This window comes from Macaca mulatta, chromosome 13 (genome assembly GCF_049350105.2).
Source record: "Macaca mulatta isolate MMU2019108-1 chromosome 13, T2T-MMU8v2.0, whole genome shotgun sequence".
In the NCBI taxonomy this organism is placed as follows: Eukaryota; Metazoa; Chordata; class Mammalia; order Primates; family Cercopithecidae; genus Macaca; species Macaca mulatta.
The window spans coordinates 9,216,228-9,230,456 of record NC_133418.1 but is presented as its reverse complement, the minus strand read 5'-3'; the positions used below and the strand labels follow the sequence as shown (position 1 = coordinate 9,230,456).

Here is a 14,229-nt window from a genome sequence, read left to right as displayed (position 1 = left end):
TGGCCCTGATTTTTTAATAGTTTAAAAGCATTTAAACTATTATAGTTTAATAGCGAATACCCATTCACGTCCACTTTTTTCAGGACACTTCACAGTCCCTAAAGTCCATTTATTTGAAATGTTTGTTGCCTGCCGTGTACCAGACACACGCTTGATGTCGGGGATTCTGCACCGAGTGTGTGAGGGGCAGTCTCCCTGCACCCAGCTTTTCAGGACCTGGGGGAAGGCAGATAGCAACATGAATGACAGGTGCAGGTGGGCAGAGGGCTAGGGAGACTGGAGAGGAAAGCGCCCTTGCAGAGCACATCCTGAGGAGTGGCTGCACGGAAGGGATGTGTGTGTTTCTTATTTTTGAGACAGAGTCTCACTTTGTCACCCAGGCTGGGGTGCAGTCATGCGATCTCGGCTCACTGCGACCTCCACCTCCAGGGTTTAAGCGATTCTCCTGCCTCAGCCTCCTGAGTAGCTAGGATTACAGGCGCATGCACCACCATGCCTGGCAAATTTTTAAATTTTTAGTGGAGACGGGTTTTCACCATGTTGGCTAGGCTGGCCTTGAACTTCTGACCTCAGGTGATCCTCCCACTTCTGCCTCCCAAAGTGCTGGGATTACAGGTGTGAGCCATCGTGCATGGCAAGATGTCTGTTCCTAATGCGTTCTGTGTTTATTGCCAGATTGCCTACCATGATGTTTGCGCCAGCTTCCCTGGGTCCTCCCCTTCCAGCAGTGCAGGAGTCCTGAGCAGATTAACTCCTAGAACCTCTTTCTGTTGAGCTGAGATCGGCTTCTTTTAGTTCCCCCTGGGCACAATTTCTGCCTCAGGCCTGACCCGGGCCAGGCCTGCAGATGCATCACTTTCTGCTGCCATCTTGCCCACAGAACATCTCCTGAGTAAGAATTTATTCTTTCAGTGCACTTTTCTTGAGTTAAGGAAGAGAGAATTGTTGAGTGTATTTCTGTCATGGACCTGGGGTATCAATTTAGATCCTTAAGCCTCTTCTGGGAGTTCCTTGGGCATCTTGCACTGTGTTATTGACTCACCATAGTTAATATTTTATTGTGTCTTGAGCATTGAGCCAAGGCCCCTGCCCAGGGCTACAAGTCTCAGATAAAGCATAAACAAAAACTGTAGGAAGGGCCTGGGTGGCCCCAGGACACGGGTGGGAACAGGAAGAGTGGCCTGCACGAGTGATTTATATGTTCACTTGAGTTTGGCTGCTTGCACAGCAGGATGGGGAGACATAGGGAGGGCCTTTGGGGATAAGTTTTTTTCCTTTTTTTCTAAGCAGAGATAGGTAGATACCTTCATGGGTGAACTACATTATTATTTGGCAGAAGCTACCTGTGGCTGACTGTGGTTGGAAGGAGAGATGAATTGCTCTTATTTTTAACATGGACCAGGGAATCCCAAGGCTTCGTGAAGATCACCGGCTTCAGTGGGTGGAGACATCCTAGGAGGGAGTGGTTGTGAGTTGTTTGGGAGGTTGTGGGCAGTGTGATTCGGATGAGAGCTGAGACGTCCCCTCCCCGACTGCCTGTCACCTGCGTCCTCCATCCCGGCACTCATCACCAGCTCTCCTCTGACTTGATTTTTGTCTGCCTTTTCCATCATGGAAGTAAAGGTTCTCCGAGAGTCATACTTGGGACCTTCTGATGCCTAGGACAGAGCTTGACATGTCGTGAATGCTCAGTAAACCATGAGTGGGTGAATAAGCGGGGAAGTATGGGAGAGAAGGAGAGGAGTCTCGGCAGTTAAGCCTTCTGTATATAAAGAGAGTGAAGGTAAGGGATGCAGTGACAGGTGAGACTCCTTGGGCGCTTTCTGCGGAGCCAGGCCAGGGATATTCCAGGCAAGGCATGGGCCTGCTCACCACCCACATGCAACGGAAGAATCTGAAAAACAGGGATTTTCTTAATTTCTTTAAAAAACAAATGTTTGTGTTATAAAATACATATAACAAAATCGACCATCTTAACCATTTTTAAGCGTCCAGTTTGATGGCATGAAGGACATTTGCCATATGATACAACGGTCACCACCATCCGTCTCCAGAACTTTTTTCATTTTCCCAAACTGAAACTCTACCCGTTAAACACTCACTCCTCACTCTGCTCTCCCCAAGTCCCAGGCAGCCCGGATGGGATCCACGTTCTGTCTGTGGGAATTTGCCTACTCGGGCACCTCCTGTTAATGGGCTCGAGCAGTGTTGGTCCTTTGGTGACCACTCGTTACAGTCAGCATCCTGCCTTCACGGGTCCCGCCTATTGCAGCAGGTGTCAGAAAGTCCTTCCTTTTTACAGCTGAATAATATTCCATTGTGAGTCGGCTTTCTTTTAGAAGTCAGCTCTCTCAAATGATTGGGGTAAGTAGAAACAAGGACGTGTTGTGTGGAACCAGGAGAGCAGAATCCTAGGAGCTAATTCCTAGTCAGGTCATGGGGAGCAGGAGTGCTGGGAGGGCCCGGTTGCCCAGCCTGGAGGAGGGCCGGTTTTTGGCTGAATTGATACCTATCTTGTGCAGAGCCCTCCGGGTCCCTGGATGAACAAGGAGACTTCGTTGCCATTTCTGTGTGTCTGATAGTCTTAGTCATGGCTCTGTCCTGTGCTTGAAAAGTCCAGGCTGTTGGAGGCTGAAAGTTACCTATCATGTTCCTATGTGAGATGTCAATGTCTTGTGTTCTTTTTGGTAGATAGTTCCCAAGGTTACCAACTGCATTATTCACACATACTTTTTTGTTTGTTTGTTTTTGAGACAGAGTCTCTGTTGCCCAGGCTGGAGTGCAATGGTGTGATACTGGTTAACTGCAACCTCCGCCTCCTGGGCTTGAGCAATTCTCCTGCCTCAGCCTCCTGAGTAGCTGGGGTTATAGGCACCTGCCACCACACCGGGCTAATTTTTATATTTTTAGTAGAGACAGGGTTTTATCATGTTCGTCAGACTGGTCTCGGACTTCTGACCTCAAGTGATCCACCTGCCCTGGCCTCCCAAAGTGCTGGGATTACAGGCACGAGCCACCATGCAGGCCACACATTTTATTCTTTACCATGACCCTGTGCATTGAGTGCATTGTTCTTGCCCAGTTTTCAGGAAGCAAAAAAATTACAGGCAAGAACTGCAGGACTTTGAATTATCTGCCTAGATCATTCTAAGAATTGAATTGGTTATGCAATAATTGGACTCCTTTTCCTGTAGATTAATTGAGGCACGAGGTGGACTGTCTCCTGGTTACTGGAAGAGGACTTCCTGATTGCCTTGCTTTGAGGCAGCTAGGGTGGGGGTCCTCCTGAGAGCATGGGGCGGGTCCCAGGGGGCCCACTTCAGGGTTGCCTTTCATGAAAAACTCGTCAAACCTTTGTACAGATGGCCTTTTAATAACACTCACGGCTTTGCAGATCCGAGTTTGGACTCTGGGTTGCTCCAGTAGTTTGTTGGCTCTGTTTTTGGTAGCTTAAGTGCAAGGTTTTTACGTAGCCAGTAAGGTCTGTCCCATGGTCTTGAGTGAAATGGGGAGCAGGAAAACAGAAAAGAAGGAAAGGTGCCACATTGTAGCGGGGGCGGGGGAGGGTCAAGAGACCACCTTATCTGGGCATCGTTGGGGGGGGGCAAGGGTTCCAGCAGAGCAGGAGCTTACCTGGTGGGCAGGGGCACTGCCACATCTTGGGAGGGAGTATGTGTGTAGTTTGAAAAAACTTACTTAATAGTTTAGATTTGGAAAATGGAAAAAACATCCTTTTGAAATGTTAAAGATCATTAAAGCAATTTGTGATATTTTCATAAATCAAAATGTGGCATATGTTTTAAAAAATGGAGAATAGCTGGACACAGTGGCTTGCTCCTATAATCCCAGTACTTTGGGAGGCTGAGGTGGGAGGGTTGCTTCGGGCCGGGAGTTCAAGACCAGCCTGGACAACATAGCGAGACCCCGTTCCTACAAAAAAATTTAAGAAATTAGCTGGACCTGTTAGTGCTCCTGTGGTCCCAGCTACCCAGGAGGCTGAGATGGGACGGGGACTGGAAAGCTGAGACTGCAGTGAACTGGGATTACGCTGCTGCGCTTCAGCCTGGGCAACACAGCAAGACCCTGTCTCAAAAAAAAAAAAAATTGGGCTTTCCAGTTTAAACAATCCTTTCCTTTCCCATACTTTCTTCATTTGTTCCTCTCAACATTATATTGGTGCTTTGACTCTGACTCTGAAGAGGGAAGGAGCAAGCCACAGGGAGTTCAGGGACTTGCCAGGGCTGCTTCAGGCATCGGCGACACCGCGGGTGTATCAGGTGCTGGCCCTGACAGAATGTTCTTTCAGAGCGTTCTTTCTGACGCACACTCTCTTATCCCTGCCCTTGACCGTAGCTGGCATCTTGGTTTTCTTGCAGTCGGCATCACTGTTTGCTTTGTCTTTGGAGAGAGAATTTTATTGAGGGAGGAAATGTTCCAGGGTGGATCAGATTAGCATCTCTGTGAACTTTGTACCAGGGTACTGAAGGAAGTGCCAACCCCATCTTTTTTTTAAGAACAGAACCCCCTGGGTGCTTCAAGGAAAGTCCTGGAAGCAACCTAGCGGGAGGGAAGACAGTGCTTTTCTCTGGGTCCCCCGCCCTGAGGTCAGGCGGTGCGAGTTGTCACACTTGTTTTCGGTCACGCTCGGGGTGCTGCGGCTCACATTTGTTTTTCTTTTTTTTTTTTTTTTTTTGAGACGGAGTCCCGCTCTGTCACCCAGGCTGGAGTGCAGTGGCCGGATCTCAGCTCACTGCAAGCTCCGCCTCCCGGGTTCACGCCATTCTCCGGCCTCAGCCTCCCAAGTAGCTGGGACTACAGGCGCCCGCCACCTCGCCTGGCTAGTTTTTTGTATTTCTTAATAGAGACGGGGTTTCACCGTGTCAGCCAGGATGGTCTCGATCTCCTGACCTCGTGATCCGCCCGTCTCGGCCTCCCAAAGTGCTGGGATTACAGGCTTGAGCCACCGCGCCCGGCCACATATGTTTTCTGTTATGGAGTTACTGTCACCAGGCTCTTACTGTTTTAAATAAAGTCATTTTGCTTATGCTCAAATAATTACACTCACCCAAGGCATTCTTCCCTTAGGGTTGTTCTTTATAGTTATTTAAAAAGCAGGGACATGCTGAGTCTAACTTGTAGATCTAGTAAATGCTGACATTAAAAATGATGTTAAAAACTATTTTTAAGACTGGACCTGGTTGGGGCTGGGCACGGTGGCTCACGCCTGTAATCCCAGCACTTTGGGAGGCCAAGGCAGGTGGATCACGAGGTCAGGAGATCGAGACCATCCTGGCTAACACAGTGAAACCTCGTCTCTACTAAAAATAAAAAAAAATTAGTCAGGCGAGGTGGTGGGCGCCTGTAGTCCCAGCTACTTGGGAGGCTGAGGCAGGAGAATGGCGTGAACCCGGGAGGCTGAGCTTGCAGTGAGCCGAGATTGTGCCACTGCAGTCCAGCCTGGGCGACAGAGCGAGACTCCGTCTCAAAAAAACTAAAAAAAAAAAAAAACAAAAACAAAAACAAAAAAAACCCAGACTGGACCCAGTGACTCAAATGCCTTTAATTCCAGCACTTTGGGAGGCTGAGGTGGGAGGATCACTTGAGGCCAAGAGTTTCAGACCAACCTGGGTGGCAGAGCAAGACCCTGTTTCTACAGAAAAAAAAAAAAAAAAAAAAATCAGCCAGGCGTGGTGGAGTGCACCTGTAGTCCTAACTACTCAAGAGGCCAAGGCAGGAAGATAGCTCAGGCCTGGGAGTTCAAGGCAGCAGTGAGCTGTGATGGCATTCCAGCCTGAGTGACAGATGAGACTGTGCCTTTAAATAAACAGATGAATAAACCCCCCAAAACAAAAAACTGGTTTTTAAGCCTGGAATCAGACTCTTCTCTAGTATCTTACAGGTTACAGAACCGGTTGCTAACTTCTGCATAAAGCAGGACTCGATTAACAAGGAAACCGTCTGGAGAGGATCTTAGCAGGCGTCTGTCTAGTTTAATCCCTTTCATTTTTAGTAGATGAAGAGACATTGACTGAGGCTGTGGGTTTCAAAAGGAGATGACTCTGGCAAATGACTTTTTATTAAATGATTCTTTAATGATTAAAAAAAAAAAATCACAGGGAATGAACACGGAGGCACCACTGTGCTGCCTGGAGCCCTCCTTCTCGGCCAGTTTTGCTGGTCTGACCCCAGTGGGTGTGCCTGCCTGCCTACTCTGGTCTCTCCCATTCTGTGAGGTCCCTGGGGGCCCACTTCAGGGTTGCCTTTCTCTGACTTCTGTGACATGTGCTAGAGCCTTGTATATCTGAATTGCCTGGGGCTGGGAGTGATCCTGATCAAAAAAATAATAAGGAAATTCAGGGAGTACTTCTGCCCTCTTTTCTGGCCCCGCATTTTCACTTCTGATTATATTTTCCTCATTGGTAATAGTTATCCATATTTCTTCCTTTTTTTTTTTTTTCCTTAGAAAGGTTTGTTTTTCATCTTTCTTTTTTTTTGTTGTGAAGATTTTCAAACATGTTTCAAAGTAGGGAGGAGAGTGTAAGGAAACCTGCAGAAACCTCATTGTGTACATGCATGAGAATTGAAGTTTTGCCCTTCTTGAGTTATTTCTTCATTGTTACTGGGTTGTCATTGCCTCTAAGGCTTTTCAAGTAAGTGTGAACATAGAAAGTATGTGTGATGATAAAGAGAAATAAATAATGAGTTCTTATTTACTTTTCCAGTTCAATTGTAAAACTAGCTATAACTTAACTTTGATTTTGTATTTGTTTTTCTCTTCTCTTATACTGAAAATCTTGATTTCTAACAATGTTCACATAATCGTTTGTGTATCTAGTATATGTACACACACACCATATCTAAATAATACCAATATTGCTGTTAAGAATGGTTGAATGAGATCTTAAGGTTTTGCAGCTCTATATGGTGTTAGAAAACATTTAACTATAGGTTACTTCCTTTTATTGTGTTTCACTTTGGTGTACTTGGAAGATACTGCATGTTTTACAGATTGAAGGTTTGTAGTAACCCTGAACTGAGGAAGTCTGTTAGCACCATTTTCCCAACAGCATGTGTTCACTTTGTATCTCTGTCACAGTGTGTAATATTTTCAGTCGTTCAGACGTCTCATTATTATTACGTCCGTTAATGGTGATCTGTTATCAGTGATCTTTGTTGTTACTATTGTAATTGTTTTGGGGTGCCATGAACCATATAAGATGATGAACTTAATTGATAAATGTGTGTTCTGACTGCTCCACCCACTGGCCCACCCTCTTCTTGGGCATCCCTATTTCCTGAGACACAAAAGCACTGAAATGAAGCTGGGCGCAGTGGCTCATGCCTGTAATCTCAGTGCTTCGGGAGGCTGAGGCGGGCAGATCGCCTAAGGTCAGGAGTTCGAGACTAGCCTGACCATCTTGGAGAAACCTTGTCTCTACTAAAAATACAAAAGTAGCCGTGCCTGGTGGCACACGCCTGTAATCCCAGCTACTCGGGAGGCTGAGGCAGGAGAATCGCTTGAACCCGGGAGGCGGAGGTTGCAGTGAACTGAGATGGCGCCATTGCACTCCAGCTTGGGCAACAAGAGCGAAACTCCATCTCAAAAACAAAAACAAAAACAAAAACAAAAAAACTGAAATTAGAGTAATTAATCACTCTCCAATGGCCTCTAGTGCTCAAGTGAAAGAAAATGTCGCACGTCTTTCACTTTATATCAAAAGCTAGAAATGATGAAGCTTAATGAGAAAGGCATATAAAAATTGAGACAGGCTGAAAGCTAGGCCTCTTGGGCCAAACAGTTAAAGTCGTAAATGCAAAGGTAAAGTTCTTGAAAGAAATCAGAACTGCTACTGCAGTGAACATGTGAATGATAAGAAAGCAAAACAGAGTTAGTGCTTCTATGGAGAAAGTTTTTGTGGTCTATCTAGACGATCAAACAAGCCACAGCATCCCTTTTAGCCAAAGCCTAATCCATGCAAGAGCCCTGACTTTCTTACATTCTGTGAAGGTTGAGAGATGTGAGGAAGCTGCAGAAGAAAAGTTTGAAGCTAGCAGATGTTGGTTCGTCAGGTTTAAGGAAAGCAGCCATCTCCGTAACAAAAGTACACGGTGAAGCAGCAAGTACTGATGGAGAAGCCGCAGTGAGTTATAATATCTGGAAGATCTAGCAGAGCTCACTGATGAAGGTGGGCCATGCTACACAACCGACAACCGATTTCAAAACAATGTAGATGAAAGCGCCTTCTGTTGGAAGACGATGCTATCTAGGAATTCTATAGCTGGAGAGGAAAAGTTAGTGCCTGGCTTCACAGCTCCTCTTGATAGGGGCTAATGTGCCTGGTGACTTCAAGCTGAAGCCAGTGCTCATGGACCATTCTGAAAATCCTGGGGCCCTTGAGAACTATGGTAAATGTATCCTGCCTGTGCTTTATAAATGGAACAGCAGAGCCTGCATGACAGCACATCTGTTGTTAGCATAGTTTACTGAATATCTGAAGCCTACTGATACGATTTGGGTACTTCGTCCCCTCTGAATCGCATGTTGAAATGTGACCTCCAGCATCGGAGGTAGGCCTGGTGGGAAGTGTTTGGGTCATGGGGGCAGATCCCTCACGAATGGCTTAGTGCATAGGTCCCCAACCCACAGGCTGCAGATCAGTACCAATTTGGTACCAATTTGTGGCTTGTTAGGAACTGGGCCGCATGGGAGGAGGTGAGCGGCAGGCAGGCGCACATTCCTGCCTGAGCTCTGCCTCCTGTCGTATCAATGATGGCATTAGACTCTCATAGGAGTGTGACCCCCTGTTGTGAACTGTGCATGCGAGGCATCTGGGTCTAGTGCTTCTTATGGGAATCTAACCAATGCCTGATGAGGATCTGAGATGGAACAGTTTCATCCCGAAACCATCCCCCATGGTCTGTGGAAACATTGTTTTCCACAAAATCGGTCTCTGGTGCCAAAAAGTTTGGGGATTGCTGGCTTAGTGCCATCCCTGGTGGTGAGTGAGTTCTTGCTCAGTTCACGAGAGATTTGGTTGGCTAAGAGAGCTTGGGGCCTCTCCTTTCTCTGTCTTGTGCACTTTATCTCCCTCCCTCCTTCCCTCCCTCCTTCTCTCCCTCCTTCTCTCTCTCTCCCCCACTCTCCCCCCCCCCACCCACCGTCTCGCCCTCTCTCCCTCACTCGTTTTGACACACCTGTTCCCCCTTTGCCTTCTGCCATGATTGAGGCCTCTGCTTCTTCCTGAGGCCTCACCAGGAGCAGATGCTGGTGCAGTGTTTTCCATACAGCCTGCAGAACTGTGAGCCAAATAAACCTCTTTCCTTTATAAATTACCCAGCCTCAGGTATTCCTTTATAGCAATGCAAACAGACTTAACACACGTATTGTTGAGACCTAATGCTCAGGAAAAAAAGATTCCTTTCAAAGTATTACTGCTCATTGACAGTGCACCTGGTTACCCAAGAGCTTGATGGAGAGGTACAAGGAGATTAATGTTGCTTTCATGCCTGCTAATACAACGTCCATTCTGCAGCCGATGGGTCAAAGAGTAATTTTGACTTTCAAGTCTTATTATTTAAGAAATACATTTCATAAGGGCTATAGTTGCATAGATAGTGATTCCTCTGATTCGTCTGGGCAAAGTAAATTGAAAACCTTCTGGGAAGAATTCACCATTTTATTTTATTTTTTGGTTTTTAAAATTTGTAGTCCCTTTATTTTAGGTCTTTAAAAACACTTTTAAATTTCACACAGCAAATTTTAAATCATATAAGGAAGCATATCTGAACTTAGTGAATTTAATCTGTGTTCTTTGAAAACTTTTTTTTTCCCTGCAAACTTTTAAAATGAGACTACAGTAGTAAATTACTTAAAATTAAACTGGGGAAAAGCACATGCACACTTTTCTCCATTGTTTACTGCTCTGATCTAGACCTTAATTAAATTTCTAAAATATGTAATACCTTTCATCAACTTAAATTCTATTACCAAATATAATGGTTAGTGTTATAGAAAGTTATTCTCCAAATACCCAAAGCTTTACATTTACTTAATATCTGAGAAAATATCACCTACCAATCAATAACAATTAACTAAAGAATGATCAAATTTCTAGTCTCCTTTACAGGGCCTAATAACTCAACCAGGCCTTAAGGCCTATGCTAATTTAAATTTCCTATTATTGACTGAGACAAACCCCCAAGAATTATATTCAGAATTTACAAAGATATTCTTAGCAATGTATCTATTACAGGCTTAAGTGCAGTCTTTTAGAATTAAAAATCCAAATTTAATATGTATATTTACCTCCTGGGGTCTTTAAAGTCCGTATTATTTAGGCTTATATAGATAATTATGGTAACCATTTTTAGGTTTGTAATTGTTTGATACCTGGATGATAAAGGCAGAAATGTAATTCTCAAGTCCTTGAAATTAATGTAATTAAAAGCTTAGCTGACTACAGAATAGGTGAGGGTTTCTTAAAAATCGGATTTGTTGACTGGGCATGGTGGCTCACGCCTGTAATTCCAGCACTTTGGGAGGCTGATGCAGGCAGATCACCTGACGTCAGGAGTTCGAGACTAACCTGGCCAACATTGTGAAACCCCCATCTCTACTAAAACTGCAAAACTTAGCAGGGCATGGTAGTGGTCACTTGTAATCCTAGCTCCTGGGGAGACAGGCAGAATTGCTTGAACCTGAGAGGCGGAGTTTGCAGTGAGCTGAGATGGTGCTGCTATACTCCAGCCTGGGCGACAGAGCGAGACTCCATCTCAAAAAAAAAATCAGATTTGTTTTAAGACAGTTTTCTCATTACTGGTAGGATCGGTTGGTCACACAAGATATTTAATAGTATTTAACATAACCTGGCACAGAAAATTGGTTAAAACAATTTTTTTTAATTAGGTAATATAAAAACCCAACATGAACTTTATGCAAGATTGGAATGTATCTTCAAATTCAGGCTTTTAATAAAATTGTAGGCCGGGCGCAGTGGCTCATGCCTGTAATCCCAACACTTCGGGAGGCTGAGGTGGGTAGATCAGCTGAGGTCAGGAGTTCAAGACCAGCCTGGCCAACATGGTGAAACCCCATCTCTGCTAAAAATACTAAAAATTAGCCGGGCGTCGTAGTGGGTGCCTGTAATCCCAGCTACTCAGGAGACTGAGGCAGGAGAATCGCTTGAACCGGTAGGTGGAGGTTGCAGTGAGCCGAGATCACGCCATTGCACTCCAGCCTGGGCAACGAGCAAAACTCTGTCTTAAAAAAGTAAACATGCTCTGTATATAAATGATGTATTTAGTTCCTTGTGTCCAAGAGTGTTATCTATAAAATGGAAAGCAATAAGAATAGTGAATGATAATTTAATTTGCAATTCTAAAAACATGACTTGAGAAAAAAAAATCCCATAAAACTTGGTTCAAAGTTTAACTGCGTATGTTTAATACAAATCAGAGTGTTTAAATTCACAATACAAGTTCTATCAATCTTGGCATTTTTATATTATTTGTATGAATATTATCAATTTTATTGATATTATTAACAAATACTACTTTCAGTGTACAGATGCACCTTATTTTCTAGTTATTTGTTTGTTTGTTTTTTTGGGACGGAGTCTTGCTCTTGTTGCCCAGGCTGGAGTGTAATGGCGCGATCTTCGCTCACTGCAGCCTCTGCCTCCCAGGTTCAAGCGATTCTCCTGCCTCAGCCTCCTGAGTAGCTGGGATTACAGGCACCAGCCACCACACTCAACTAATTTTTGTATTTTTAGTAGAGACAGGGTTTCACCATGTTGGCCAGGCTGGTGTCAAACTCCTGACCTCAGGTAATCTGCCTGCCTTGGCCTCCCAAAGTGCTGGGATTACAGGCGCGAGCCACTGTGCCCAGCCAAGTTATTGTTAAATAGTAGATAAGGTAGATTGTTCCCTGAAGTGCTAAGTTATCATCCAGTGGGTTTATTTGCCGTTGTTCCTTTTCTGCCTTTTCTTGTTGGCAAAACATATCCTGTGCTGCTTGGTGCATTTTCTCTAGTTTTACCAGAGTCAGAGATTTTATGGGTAAAAGTTTGAGTTTACATACCACCACTGTAGTTACATCTTCCAGAGACGACTACCTTTGTTTTGGAAGATATTCCTGGAACATTGACTTTACTTCCACCATATCTGAATTGCTAGATACAGTAAGTTTTTTCCTGAAAGTTCTGGTCTTTTTTCTGCAACTTTGGACATCCAACCCGTTATTACCAAGATGACCGAGAGTTCTTGACTCAAGCCTACAGAAGATAAGATGCGTCCCTTCGCAGGTGTCTCAGCTGCTGCTGTAGGTCAGTCAGGATTTGCCATCTTAGATGCCTGAGGCACATTTGTGATTCTTGGAAGGAGGTCAAAATACCAACATTAGTAGGAGTTTGGAAGAAGTTGATTCTCATCCTCATGGATGACTTTGAGGGCTTCAGGGGTTCAAGGCTTCAGTGGAGGGAGTCACTGCAGATGTGATGGAAACAGCAAGAGAACAGGAATTAGAAGTGGAACCTGAAGATGGGACTGAATTGCTGCACTCTCATTAAACTTGAGTGAGGATTTGCTCCTTATCGATGAGCAAAGAGAGTGACTTCTTGAGAGGGAAACTTCTCCTGGTGAAGAGGCTGTTGAAACGTTGAATGCTTCAAACATCACTGAAATAACAACAAAGGATTTAGAATATTTCATAAACCTTAGTTCATAAAGCAGCAGTTTGAGAGAATTGACTCCAAATTTGAAAGAAGTTTTACTGTGGGCAAAATGCTATCAACAGCATCTTCGTGAAAGGGAGAGTCAATCGTGCAAGAAACTTCATTGTTGTCTTATGTTGAGAAATTGTCACAGCCACCCCAACTTTCAGCAACCAGCACACTGATGAGTCAGCAGCCATCAACATTGAGGCAAGACCCTCCACCAGCAAAAAGATTGACTTGCTAAAGGCTCAGATAATCATGAACATTTTTTTAAAGCCATAAAGTATTCTGTAGGTAAGGCATGTACTTCTTAAAAGACATAATGCTTTCACACACTTAAGAGTCTACGGCGTGCCGTGAACATAATTTTTTACGCATTGGGAAATTTAAAAACCTGTGAGTGACTCACTTGTGATACTTGCTTTATTGTGGTGGTCTAGAACCAAACCCACAATATCTCCAAAGTATGCCTCTCCTTAATCTCAATGTCCCCCACGACACTCTGTGAAAACTGTGTTCTTCAAGCTTGTTCCTCTGTGATTGTCACCACTGTTCTCGAAGAGAGAACATTTTACTCTTCCCATGCAGTATTTGGAACAAAATGCCTTAAAGGCCAGCACAGGACATTGTCATGGCTGTATGTCTACTTATAAGAGAGGAGGATTCATTATTTTAATAGACAGCTGGTTGTTTAGCTTTAGCAAGGTGCGTTTGGTGTAAGAACGAAGTCGTAAACACTCTGCCAGCCACAAAGCACCTTCCTCCCAAAGCCACTGGCTGTATCTCCAACACCACACAAATACATGGTCAGAGGCCACCAGAAACAGCAGGAGAGAGGAGATGGAGGATTCATAATTATGCAGTTGCACACTTAATAGACTACAGTATAGTGTCAATATAACTTTGTTTTTTTTTTCTTTTTTTTTTTTTGAGATAGTCTCGCTCTGTCGCCCAGGCTGGAGTGCAGCGGCATTCGATCTCCGCTCTGTGCAACTTCTGCCTCCCGGATTCAAGAAATTATCTGCCTCAGCCTCCCGAGTAGCTGAGATTACAGGTGCACGCCACCACACCTGGTTAATTTTTGTACTTTTAGTGGAGACTGGGTTTCACCATGTTGGCCAGGCTGGTCTCAAACTCCTGACCTTGTGATCTGCCCACCTTGGCCTCCCAGTGTGCTGAGGTTACAGGCATGAGCCACTGCACCAGGCCAGTATATGCACTGGGAAGCCAAAAAGTTTGTGTGACTTGGTCTATTGTGATATTTGCTTAATTTCATGGGTCTGGAACTGAACCCACAATATTTTTGAGGTATTCCTGTACCTATGTGTAATCAAAACACTGTTTAATTGGTTATTTTTTCTGTGCAATTATTTTAATAACCCAATAGTTAACTTTGTCCATTTTTTTTAAGAATTGATTTTTCCCCCATCTCGATTTAATCTAATTTAAATACCATATTTTTCATTCCTAAAGATTTGAGTTGAGTCTTTTTAAATGTCGTCCATTTGATTTGGCT

General features: G+C 44.4%; 1 protein-coding gene and 1 pseudogene across 3 annotated transcripts in view; one reads left to right on the top strand and one right to left on the bottom strand.

The window, feature by feature from the left end:
- TBC1D8 (TBC1 domain family member 8) overlaps positions 1 to 14,229 on the top strand; it is a 133,600-nt gene that overhangs the window by 60,154 nt on the left and 59,217 nt on the right. The window lies entirely within an intron of this gene.
- Positions 11,746 to 12,228, bottom strand: LOC144333676 (BBSome-interacting protein 1 pseudogene; annotated as a pseudogene).